This window comes from Salvelinus namaycush, chromosome 8 (assembly GCF_016432855.1).
Source record: "Salvelinus namaycush isolate Seneca chromosome 8, SaNama_1.0, whole genome shotgun sequence".
Classification (NCBI taxonomy): Eukaryota; Metazoa; Chordata; class Actinopteri; order Salmoniformes; family Salmonidae; genus Salvelinus; species Salvelinus namaycush.
Window position 1 is genome coordinate 17,396,552 of NC_052314.1, and position 13,261 is coordinate 17,409,812.

General features: G+C 44.1%; 1 protein-coding gene across 3 annotated transcripts in view; it reads right to left on the reverse strand.

Moving 5' to 3' along the window:
* Positions 1-13,261, reverse strand: part of LOC120052454 (guanine nucleotide-binding protein subunit alpha-11) — a 59,707-nt gene that overhangs the window by 25,582 nt on the left and 20,864 nt on the right. Inside the window, exon 1 of one of the 3 annotated variants that reach the window (XM_038999374.1) lies at positions 3,921-3,992. The exons of the other annotated variants lie outside the window; for them this stretch is intronic. The gene's annotated coding sequence lies outside the window, so the exon portion shown is untranslated. Of the gene's footprint in view, positions 1-3,920; positions 3,993-13,261 lie in introns of those variants that run through there. 3 annotated transcript variants of the gene reach the window in all.

Below are 13,261 nucleotides of genomic sequence, written 5' to 3' on the forward strand. Positions count from 1 at the left end.
GACAGCCTATAGGGAGGAGGTCCGAGAACTGGCAGTGTGGTATCAGGACAACAACCTCTCCCTCAACGTGATCAAGACAAAGGAGATGATTGTGGACTACAGGAAAAGGGGGACTGAGCACGCTCCCATTCTCATCGATGGGGCTGTAATGGAACACGTTGAGAACTTCAAGTTCCTTGGTGTCCACATCACCAACAAACTAACATGGTCCAAGCACACCAAGAAAGTCGTGAAGAGGGCACGACAAAACCTATTCCCCCTCAGGAGACTGAAAAGATTTGGCATAGGTCCTCAGATTCTCAAAAGGTTCTTCAGCTGCACCATCGAGAGCATCCTGATTGGTTGCATCACTGGCTGATTTGGCAACTGCTCGGCCTACAGAGGGTAGTGTGAACGGCCCATGACATCACTGGGGCCAAGCTTCCTGCCATCCAGGACCTCTATACCAGGCGGTGTCAGAGGAAGGCCCTAAAAACGAGGCCATTTCATGCACTGAGAAAAAAATACAAAAAACACATAGGCTAACAAAGGATAGGCCTAGTGTTAGGTGGATGGATTGAGGACATAAGCCTTTTTTTTAGGACATTGTCCATTTTGACAATGTGCCAACCAGGGCCTATTATATTTAATCTGGAATTATTTTTTACAGCCTCTAATAAAGGAATGATCAGTAGGCGTATAATGTGTGTGTGTGTGTGTGTACACTACATGACAAAAAGTATGTAGACACCTGCTCGTTGAACATCTCATTCCAATATCATGGGCATTAATATGGAGTTGGTCCACCCTTTGCTTCTATAACAGCCTCTTCTCTTCTGGGAAGGCTTTCCACTAGATGTTGGAACATTGCTGCAGGAACTTGCAGCATTAGTGAGGTCGGGCGATTAGGCCTGGCTCGCAGTCGGCGTTCCAATTCATCCCAAAGGTGTTGGATTGGGTTAGGGCTCTCTCTGTGCAGGCAAGTCAAGTTCTTCTACACTGATCTCGACAAACCATTTCTGCATGAACCTCGCTTTGTGCACAGTGGCATTGTCATGCTGAAACAGGAAAGGGCCATCCCCAAACTGTTGCCACAAAGTTGGAAGCACAGAATCGTCTAGAATGTCATTGTATGCTGTTGGGTTAAGATTTCCCTTCACTGGAACTAAGGTGCCCGAACCATGAAAAAAACACCCCCAGACTATTATATATCTCCCTCCACCAAACCTTACAGTTGGCACTATGAATTTGGGCAGGTAGCGTTCTCCTGGCATCCGCCAAACCCAGATTCACCCGTTGGACTGCCAGGTGGTGAAGGGTGATTCATCACACCAGAGAACGAGTTTCCACTGCTCCAGAGTCCAATGGCGGCGAGCTTTACACCACTCTAGCTGACTCTTGGCATTGCACATAGTGATCTTAGGCTTGTGTGCGGCTGTTCAGCCATGGAAACCCACTTCATGAAGCTCCCAAAGAATAGTTCTGACATTGCTTCCAGAGGCAGTTTGGAACTCTGGAGTGAGTGTTTTTACGCGCTTGAGCACTCAGCGGTCCTGTTCTGTGAACTTGTGTGGCCTACCACTTCGCGGCTGAGCAGTTGTTGCTCCTAGACTTTTCTACTTCACAATAACAGCATTTACAGTTGACCAGGGCAGACATTTGACGAACTGAGTTGTTGGAAAGGTGGCATCCTATGACGGTGCCACGTTGAAAGTCACAACTTTTCAGTAAGGCCATTCTACTGGTAATGTTTGTCTATGGAGATTGCATGGCTGTGTGCTCGATTTTATACACCCGTGGGCAACAGATGTGGCTGAAATAGCCGAATGCACTCATTTGAACGCGTGTTACCATATACTTTTGTATATATAGTGTGTGTGTGTGTGTGTTGTAGTGCTGTACGCTTTACTCTCCTCGCTGTGATAAAGCTGCATTGATGTGTCAAAGCCCTGACTGGAGTTTGTCTTCCTCAGAGAGGAGCTCTGCTAGTCAGTTAACTTGTTTTCAGGCTAGACAGTGTTTCCTACAGACGGTCTGACTTCAATGAGAGGGACACAATTAGTCTCACGTGCACTGTCCTTGAAACCGCTCTCTCTCACTGAATCCTACTGAATGAAGAGGAACCTCAGATAGTCAATGGAACCCTGGAGGCAGCCCAGGGAGACGGGGAGGGAAGTGAAGGGACCTAGTAAAAATGTCCAGATGTCATACCAGGTACTGTGTGAGAGTCAGCGATTAGAAGAACTGGACAAGGCATGAGCAATCAAACGAATCAGGAGGAAGGATTATTGTGTGATGGTAGAGACTGTTGCCGGTTCTAACAATTTCTAACACTTATGAGCACAGAAGTTAACTACGCAGCTGACCAAATTACGCAAGATTTTACTTCTGGGTTAACAGAGATTAGTGAAGCAGAGACGTGTCATGCCTAACCACAGAACCAGGCTTCAACCTCTCTGATAACCATGAGCTCGGAGTGATAAAGAAATCAGTCAAAACAGATACATTTCATTTTGTGGTGGGGATGCTTTTCCGCTCCAAACTAACGGAGGGCAATAACTTGAGGCTGCGGTTGGCTTCCTCACTGAGGAGAAAAAAACTGCAGTAAGTTTGACATAGTAGAGGAGTAAGGCCCCCTTTTGTAAATTATTCCCATAATGTTCCCCTGCGATGCGATGAGGCAGCCAGTTCAACAGAATGTCATCAGGACACTGGCTGGATACGAGGCCCCAGGCTGTGTTCACAGGGAGGCTTCAATGGGTTTGGCGGTTAGCAGGCCAGGTTTTAAAGGAACTCAAAACCCTAACACTTGGGGACCCACCCGGCCGGGGAGATTTGCATTTAAGATTCCCGTCTTGATGTTGGACAGCTGCTCCAAACAAGTTTTGCAGTACTGATATATACAATTCTTCCTTATTCATTTCCCGTGACCCTGTCACAAGATGATCCCTCCCTCCCCCAGTCCCTCCTCCCCCTCTGTCTGTGCTGGTGTATCAGCAGCAGCTTGGTCAAGGCTGCTTCCTGTCCCTGCCTGCGTGGAGCAGACTTGTAGGCACTAGGTAGCCTACATCTCAATAGTCTTCCGTTGTGTCCTCTTCTTGTCTCCTTTCCTCCATATGCACTAAGATCAAAGAACTAGACAGGCGAAACCAAATTGGTAGACATCCTCCATATTCACCTAGCCTCTGTTTAAGACTTAAGATGCAGCTCCGGCCTCACCACCCGCTGCCAAGGCACTTCCTCAGCCTGGACATGGATCCTACAGGCTGCAGCCTTACGACAAGACCAAATGACAGTCATTTCTCCCGTGCCTCTAACACAATGATAAGCATCAGGAGGGTAGGAGGGAGGGAGTGGGTCGGAGAGGAGAAATCGCCATCCGGGTGGATTCGTCTGTCTTTAGCAGATTCTGTTTGTTCCGCTGACTGAAATCAGAGGAGTAATCTGAGTATCCACTGAGTGGACAGAGCGAGACAGAGAGGGAGAGCGAGAGCATCTCTCTCTGTGGAGAGCAGCTCTATTCCAGTTTGGAGAGCGTTCCCAACAATCTTTTCCTTCTAAAGGACTTAGATGTCAATCTATTTTGCCTATTTTGGTTCCCATCTAAATCAGAACTAGCAGTACTGGAATAGACATATTTCCCACTGGGTAAAGGACTAGTGGGCTTTGCAATCTCTCCTTGGGTTAATCTAAATGCGCTCCGACCGTCTAACTTCTCTTTCTGGAACTCAGAGAAAGCAACACAGGGACTGAGCAAGCGAAGCCCACGCTGGTGACGCCTGACAACGCAGACACACATCAGACACGGTCTTAAAGGTTTAGGCCTTTCTAGGCCACAAGGGGTGGCCTAGCCCCATATCTTACATGTCATGTAATAGTGTTTTGGTATCATAGCATCATCATAATCCTAATGAATTTAACATTTGGAAAGACTCACTCACCTTAGATCCAATAGGGAGGATCAGACAGGGATACACAAGTGTGCAGCAATGCCATGGCTGAGAGTGACATAGGAGAGGGTTATCTGGTTAAGGCTTTCACAAGCTGCCACAGAACTGACGAAACTCGGGGTGTGTCAATATCACTGTTTGCTCAACCAACAGAGCAGTCAAACACAGGTTAGAACTATACTGAACTAAAATATTAACACAACATATAAAGGGTTAGTCCCATGTTTCATGAGCTGAAATAAAATAAACCAGAAATGTTCGGACAAAAATCTTATTTCTCTCAGTTTGTGCACAAATTTGTTTACATAACTGTTAGTGAGCATTTCTCCTTTGCCAAGATAATCTAGCCATTTGACAGGTGTGGCATATCAAGAAACGGATTAAACAGCATGATCATTACACAGGTGCACCTTGTGCCGGGGACAATAAAAGGCCACTAAAAAGTGCAGTTGTCACAACTAGGGCTGTCCCAGACTACAAAAAAATATTGGTTGACTAAGAGTCGTCTGTTCTTTCAACCAATTGATTGGTCAACATTTAATGTGCATTTTTTCATATATTGACACATCCTATGTGTTTTTAATCAACTATATTCACTGAGCTTGTCTGATGCTTTAAGCACACAGTTTGATTAAATACACAAATGACTAGAGGGAGTCCGACCAGCAATTGATTTGATTGTGCGGGCTGGGCTCAGACTTGGTGAGCTGTGTCAAAAAAATTATTAGTGACTGACTAGCACCCATTGTCTTGCTCTGCTCCCTGCTGCAGCAACCACCACATAAGTGTTTATCGTGCTGTCAGTGTTGCTGAAGCTGCAACATAATTACAGCCATTTCTGACTGAAAAGTTGTTACTGAAATCCCTAATTTGTTTAGTTAAAACATTTCATATTCCCTCAACCCTTGCTCTCTTTACCTGACCAATGTATGCATCGAATGCACGTGACCAAAGACCTATTCGCACGGGACTAGTATTACTAGAGAACGTTGGTTGTAATTGTTACTCCAGAATGTCCAGGATTCCAGAGAACAATTCGGACTGGATTATTTTTTTCTAAACTAAACCCTGTAATTCTTGATTTTTTCCCCAACAAATTGACAGTTATGATGGAAGCCTGGAGGATTTTAATTCTAGGCATCTAGGCGTGAATATACAGTATTTCAAAATGTCCAGGTGATTCCCAAGTTTGTAAACGATCTTTCCTATAGTGTTGCCATAATACTTGAATTGAGGAAGTGTGATCATAATCATTAGGATATTTTAGCGATCCGCAGTACGTCCTAAAATCCCCCAGGCTTCAGACATGAGCTTAACAGTGCAATTGCACTTTAGATGCATTAAAAAAAAATAAAAAATAAAAAAAGTCAGTCGTATGCTGCTTTGCGATCTATTAACCACAAAGGTTGCATTAAATAGGTTCAATATTTTTTACTGATCAATTCATATGCACAAAACAAACAAAAGCAATCACTGAGAGTTGACACCGTATTTTCTTATTAGTGTTGCACCACTGTTTATGTAAAATAACCATATACAATTTCAACAGCACGTCAGACTGATGGACTGTGCCATCCCCAGGCCTCCACAATGCCGGGCCACTCAGCGCGAATCAGATGGGTGTCTTATACACCATGATAAAATGTTTTTTTGCTACTTCTCAACTAAAGAAATCTGTCAACCAATAGCTTATCAAGCAAACAATCGACTAAATGGGGTCAACCCTACACAAGACAATGCCACAGGGAGCATACAATTGGCATGCTGACTGCAGAAAACATCCACCAGAGTTGCTGCCAGATAACTGAATGTTCATTTCTCTACTTTAAGCCGCCTCCAACGTAATTTTTTTGAATTTGGCAGTACGTCCAACCCAGACCACATGTAGCCACGCCAGCCCAGGACCTCCACATCTGGCTTATTCACCTGCGGGATCGTCTGAGACCAGCCACCCGGACAGCTGATGAAACTGAGGAGTATTTCTGTCTGTAATAAAGCCCTTTTGTGGGGAAAAACTCATTCCGATTGGCTGGGCCTGACTCCCTAGTGGGTGTGACTGTGCCCCTGCCCAGTCATGTGAAATCCATAGATTAGGGCCTAATTTATTTATTTCAATTGACTGATTTCCTTATATGAACTAACTCAGTAAAATTGTTGTTTATATTTTTGTTCAGTAGACAAGTACCAGGCCATAGCCTTTCTTCGCACAGAGTACAGTACTGCCCAGTTATCAATGAGCAATTTTCATACCAAATACACAATCTCATGCGGTCTGTTCATTCATTTCAAATCAAATGTATATATAAAGCCCTTTCACATCAGCAGATCTCACAAAGTGCTTATACAGAAACCCAGCCTAAAACCCCAAGAGCAAGCAATGCAGATGTAGAAGCACGGTGTCTAGGAATAACTTCCTAGAACAGGCTGATATATGCACTTCTGTGCCGTTCAGGACGGCCTAGGTGCTCAGTGTCAGTGTGTAAATCACAGCCATGTCTAATGTGACACTTCTAGATTGCTGGGTCTACATCTCATTAGAACAAAATGAAAATAACTCCATTGATGAAGCACTGCAGTCACAGTGGCCCATAAGGTGAGTGAATATATTTTAGGCCTATACTTATGTGGGTTAACCTACAATATGGTTACCATTTACCTTACGATTTTATCAAAAGCGACACTGTACAGTATTTTAAGTAGGAGGCCCAGGCAGGAATTAAACCCACAACCTTGGTGACATGGTGTTGCCACAACTTGCCAGCTGTTGACACCTCACTCCAAGCCACTAAGACATTGGAACGGTCATTACCTCAGCAGCAGCAGAGCAGACCTCACAGCCTCCACCACTAACTGTTCTATGCCGGTCAGTCTCAGCTCTGTCTAGGACGCTAGTGATTATTAGACATGGAAATCCTGGGGCCACTCTACAGTTTGCATGGCGATAAAGCTCCAATGCAAACACCCTCTAGTCTCCAGGGTTTTTCTGGATCAAAAATGTGGTGGGCGTGGCAGGGGGTGCGGTCAGCACAGCTGAATTGTAGAAGTCCCCATCATGGCGGTGTGGAGAAACATTTATATTTCTAAGCCAATATCCTGCAATTCGACTCATTGTGCTATGCAGCTGAGAGATAGGTTGCAGTTTTACAGCACATTTCCTGTGATTCTACATATTTCTGCCATGGAGAAGAGAAAATTGTGCCGTTTTAAAAGGTAATTTCCTGCCTTTCTACACATTTTGCCATGGCTAATGCAGTGTTTTTTTGCTCAAACAAAATCTATACTCTTAAAATCATTGCTTTGGGATTTTTCAAATTCTCCTTGAGTGTATAGCTTTTATTTTGGTGATCTTTTAAGTTTAAGTAGACAAAGTATTTTCCATCCCGAATATGCAAAAAAACCATTTTGTACACTTTGGACTTACGCGACCCGAATAAAAATGCTTAGCCGGGCCGCCAAAGAATTTCAATGGTACAAAAAACACTGGTCTCATCTCACTGTAGCCACCACCAGTTAACATTAACACAGCGATAATACACCACTTTGGAAAAAAACAATGCCACTGCTTCCCATCTCAAAAGAGAGGCACGCCTCTATCTGCAACAGTTTGAGTTATCCCTCTGTGGAAGACTGAGCTCACCCACTGTGGGCAAAGGTGTACTCTAGATTTAGCCGAGTCATCCCGGGGTCAGGATTAACATGTTGCTAAGATTTCCTACATTCCATTAATAGCTGGGTGGAGATTGTCTTGAACGTCCCATTGATAGCTTCTATATAGATAAAATCAGGTGATTCATTTTGATGGCAGCAGCAGTCAGCTCACACATGAAAGACAATTCAGAGCATTCAAGAGAGATGGGGCCATAATTAATGGCAAGTGAGACTACTGGTACACAAAACAAATGCATGTGGTTGGCTGAAGCAGATAGAGAATCCTAGATTTGTATTTAATACAGCTATGTTGTGTGCCATAAACTAGAATGACAGGTCAGGCTGTACAAGCTATTTCATATTTCAAATAAGCTCATGAGTGGGCAGGGCCCATTAGGCAGGATTCGACGGAGCGGCATTTCCCGAGCTAAACTGACCAAGACGCACCTCCAACAACACATATAGACTACCTTACCATTTAGGAGGGCTGGGAATTGCCAGTGAACTCACTATACAATATTATCACGATACGATATGTATTGTGATTCTATACATAATGCGATTTGATACTGTGATTTGATTGCAATTCGATGTTCAAAACATAATGCTCACCATATGTCTGCTGCAGATGGACAAGAGAGCCATGAGAAAACAAGTTTTGATATGTCATGGAAATAAGTGCTGAAAACAAATTGTTTCCCTATTTAAAAAGAAGATGGATAACAAGTTATGAAGTAAAAAGTTATGAAGTAAAAATACTGGAATTTTGGTGCAGGTACAGCAAAGTAGCTGTAACTGCTAAGTAGTATGATTTCAAAGAAATTTCACATGTATATTTGAACTTAAACTAAAGCTACGTTCAAAAATAATAATATTGCAATATTGTCCAAACGATACATCTCAAAAATAAATTTCCCGATATGAAACTATCTATTGGGTAAGCAGTAGGTCTACCCACTATCAAAAGCAGGGGCACAAAATATTGTCCATGCTCAGTGTCCCTCTCTAACAGCATTCTGTTGGAAAGACACACCTCTGTAGCGCTCCACCAAATTTACAAATCATGTAGCCAATAGCCTACAATAGAAAGACTAACGCTTTCTGTAGCCTACAGGCTGGAGATCAAATTTATGACAATGTCATGAGGGCGGGATTTTTTTTTGTCTCACGTGGGGGCAGCAGAACAGCCAGGACCGGGCCTGTGTGTGGGCCATTAGCAGCTATGGATGAGTAAATGAGGCAGTTTAGTGTCAGCCTGGTGCTCAATAGTGGTGTGCCTTAGTCAGTACAGTTGCTGGTAATACATAATGGGTGTCAAATCAAAGACAATTATTTGGGTGCGCCGAAAAACAAACACTTTGTCTTACCACCCAATCTCCTCTGCATCTCAACAGGTGCTGTATGTGCAAATTAAACAGAACCAGTCATAAAATAAACACACAGAATTAACATATGCCCTATCAAAGTAAATATGAATAGCTCTTGGGGGGGGGTACAAGCAAATAAGTTAGTCTATTTCCCTGAGCAGAATCACACACCCCTAGAAATGTCTAGGGTAGACCTGACTCACATAAATGCACTGGTCATCACTGACACAGCAGCAACCACATCCAATAAAGGTGTGGATCTAGGGACTTGCACCAGTGTTCCCCTAAAATGACTCACACAAGACGAGATTCCCAAATTAGCTCAGTTTTCCAACTGTCTAAAATGGATCTGATTGGTCAAAAAGGACAATTAGTGGAGAGAGAGAAAACTGAATTGGGCTGATTGTGTAAACGCAGCCTGAGTTGGATCAGTCTGAGCTGACTGTGTGTGTAAATGTTGTATGTACTGTACTATGAGTTGAGCCATAAGGGAGACTAGGCATCTACCACCCCACTAACAGATTGGGGGGGGGGGGGGCAATGTAGCATGTTGTCCCCCCCACACACTTTGGTTCTGAAATCACCTTCACCCTACTACCTTGCCAAGTGTTTTACCTACTAATGTATTAATATTGATTGTTTACAAATTAGCTGTGTCATAGCCAATGATTAGCTCTCCCCCTCAACGTCAAATAAAACAAAGGAGCGGATTGTGGACAGCAGAGTCATCAAGCCCACATCAACAGTGGAGAGGGTGAAAAGCTACATATTCCATTCACACAGACAGTGTGGCGAAGGCACAACAAAGGCTGAAGAAATTCATCCTGGCCCCTAAGAGCCTCACGAATTTGTACAGATGCACCCTTGAGCGCATTCTGTCGGGCTGTACTGCATCACTGCCTGGTACGCCAATTGCACCAACCGCAGGGCTCTCCAGAGGGTGGTCCAGTCAGCACAACACATCACCAGGCCTGCCCTCCAGGACATCTACAACACCCGGTGTCACAAGAAGGCCATGAAGAGCAAAGGGACCTCAGACACCCAAGCCATAGCCTGTTCACCCCACTACCATCTAGAAGGCGGAGACAGTACAAGTGCATCAAGCTGGGACAGAGACTAAAAAACAGTTTCGATCTCCAGGCCATCAGACTTAAATTGTCACCACTAGCTTGGCTCCGCCCAGTACACTGCTCTGCACCTTCAACTTTGTGTGGGGTATGATTGTTGGTGCCAAGCGCGCCGGATACTGTATCTCAGAAACGCCCGCCCTGCTGGACTTTTCACACACGGCAGTGTATAGAGTTTACAGAGAATGATGAGACAAATAAAAAACATCCAGTCAGCGGCAGTCCTGTAGGTAAAAACAGCTCTTTGATGAGAGCGGTTGAAAGAGAATGGCAAGAATTGTGCAAGCTAACAGTGGCCACAGACAAATAGCGAGGCAGTACACCAGTGGTGTGCAGAACGGCATCTCGTAACACAGAACTTGTCGATCCTTGTCACAAAAGGGCTATTGCAGCAGACAACCACACCAGGTTCCTCTCGTATCAGCTAAAAACAACAAGCGGCTCCAGTGGGCACGCAATCACCAGCACTGGACAATTGAGGAGTGGAAAACGTTGCCTGGTCTGACAAATCAAGGTTCCTGTTGTGTCATGCTGATGGCAGAGTCAGGATTTGGCGTAAGCATCATGAGTCCATGGACCCATCCTGCCTGGTATCAACGGTACATGCTGGTGGTGGTAGTGTACCACTGTCCAACCTGCAGCAACAGTGTGATGCCATCGTGCAGTTGCTGGACCAACATCCCTGTGAAACTTTTCCATACCCTGAAGAATTCAGGCTGTTCTGGATGCTAAGGGGGGGCCGACCTGGTACAAAATGTGTACACGACCAATAACTTTGGATTTAATCCCCCCCCCCCATCTCAAAATCGAATGATTTTGACCATTTGGAAGTTTTTAGTGGTCTTCTCTTCCCTTGCTTCAGCCATGAAGTACGCCTCACAAAAGCAATTGCTGTAGCATCCTCATTATGAAATGATTAACTTCACCCTGTATATCTAAAACATGACCATATACAGTGCATTCAGAAAGTATTCAGACCCCTTCACTTTTTCCACAGTGAGATGGAGGTGACCAAGAACTCGATGGTCATTCTGACAGACCTCCAGATTTCCGCTGTTGAGACGGGAGAAGGACAACCATCTCTGCATGATTCCAACAAATCAGGCCTTCATGGTAGAGTGGCCTGACGGAAGCCACTCCTCAGTAAAAGGCACATGACAGCCCTCGGAGTTTGCAAAAAAGGCACCTAAAGGACTCTCAGACCATGAGAAAAAAAGATGATCGGGTCTGATGAAACCAAAATGTAACTATTTGGCCTGAATGCCAAGCGTCACATCTGGAAGAAACCTGGCACCATCCCTATGGTGAAGCATGGTGGTGGCAGCATCATGCTGTGGGGGTGTTTTTCAGCGGCAGGGACTGGGAGACTAGTCAGGATCGAGGCAAAGATGAACGGAGCAAAGTACAGAGAGATACTTGATGAAAACCTGCTTCAGGACCTCAGACTGGGGCAAAGGGTTCACCTTCCAACAGGCCAATGACCCCTAGCACACAGCCAAGACAATACTGGAGTGGCTTCGGGACAAGTCTCAATGTCCTTGAGTGGCCCACCCAGAGCCCGGACTTGAAACCGATCGAATATCTCCGGAGAGACCTGAAAATGGCTGTGCAGCAACGCTCCCCATCCAACCTGACAGAGCTTGAGAGGATCTGCAGAGAAGAATACAGGTGTGCCAAGCCTGTAGCGTCATACCCAAGAAGACTCAAGGCTGTCATTGCTGCCAAAGGTGCTTCAACAAAGTACTGAGTAAAGGTTCTGAATACTTATGTAAAATGTAAATCAGTTTTTGAAAAATTTGTAATAAATGTTAAAATAAATGTTTTGCTTCGTCATTATGGGGTAGCGTGTGTAGATTGATGAGGGATTGATGAGGGAAATAAACATTTTAATCAATTTTAGAATAAGGCTGTAACGTGGAAAAGGGCAAGTGGTCTGAATACTTTCTGATTCTTTAAAGTAAAATTACCAAAACTATTGCTGATGGTGAACATGAACAAATGGTCAACATGAACATCTATTGTAAGCGCTGTTCAGCAGGTATAGCCAGATGAGCTCTCTCCGGTAGCTTACAATTTTCAACAGTTGCAAGAAAAAGTATGTGAACCCTTTGGAATTAACCTGGATTTCTACATAAATTTGTCAAAAAATGTGATCTGATCTTCCTCTAAGTGACAACAATAGACAGTTTTTCTTGACTATATTGAATACATAATTTAAACATTCACAGTGTATGTTGGGAAAAGTATGTGAACCCCTAGACTAATGAATTCTCCAAAAGTAGTCAGCTAATCTGGAGTCCAATCAATGAGATGAGATTGGAGATGTTGGTTAGAGCTGCCCTGCAATATAAAAAAAACTCACAAAATGTGAGTTTGCTATTCACATGAAGCATTGCCTGATGTGAACCATGCCTCGAACAAAATTTCAGAAAACCTAAGATTAAGAATTAGGGATGCACGATATATCGGTGAACATATTGGAAATTGGCCGATATTAGCAAAAAATGCCAACATCGGTATCTGCCCGATGTCTAGTTTAACGGCGATGTGAAAAACCGATGTCAAAGCTGACGTGCATACCTACATAACATAGGTACATGACATAATGACGCCACATAAAATGTTGCACTACACGTGCAACACAGCATTCCTAACCTAGCCCACAATGTCTTCTGTGTGGATCGAGCAGTCAACAAGTCGAGATGTCATTTGAAAGAGTAAAAACATTTCAGCGAGACAATTCAAAGGCAAAATCCATTAACGGCAAGATAACGGAATTCATTGCCCTTGACAATCAACCGTTCTGTCGTGGGTGATGCTGGCTTTTGCGACTGGTCGAGCACCGGTACACACCAACATTACCAAGTGCGCCATTGTTCAGATGTTGCCCTACCGGAGTTAGACAGTAATAGCGTCACTGCTATTAGCTTCACGACATACTATGGAAGCCGTTTGGGTCTTTGCGTGTCAAAAATGATACACGTCAAATAACACCATTTGACGCGTTAAATAAGCTTTTTAAATTTGACACGTCAAATAACACCGTTCTATTATAGAATGTTGTGTGAGCCAAGCACCACCACTGCTATCAGTACCACTGTCAAAGCTGTACAAAAAAAGTCTGCAAACAACCAAACACCGCCACGAACGATGGGTTTACAATACCGTGTTGGCAATAAAGCATTATTTG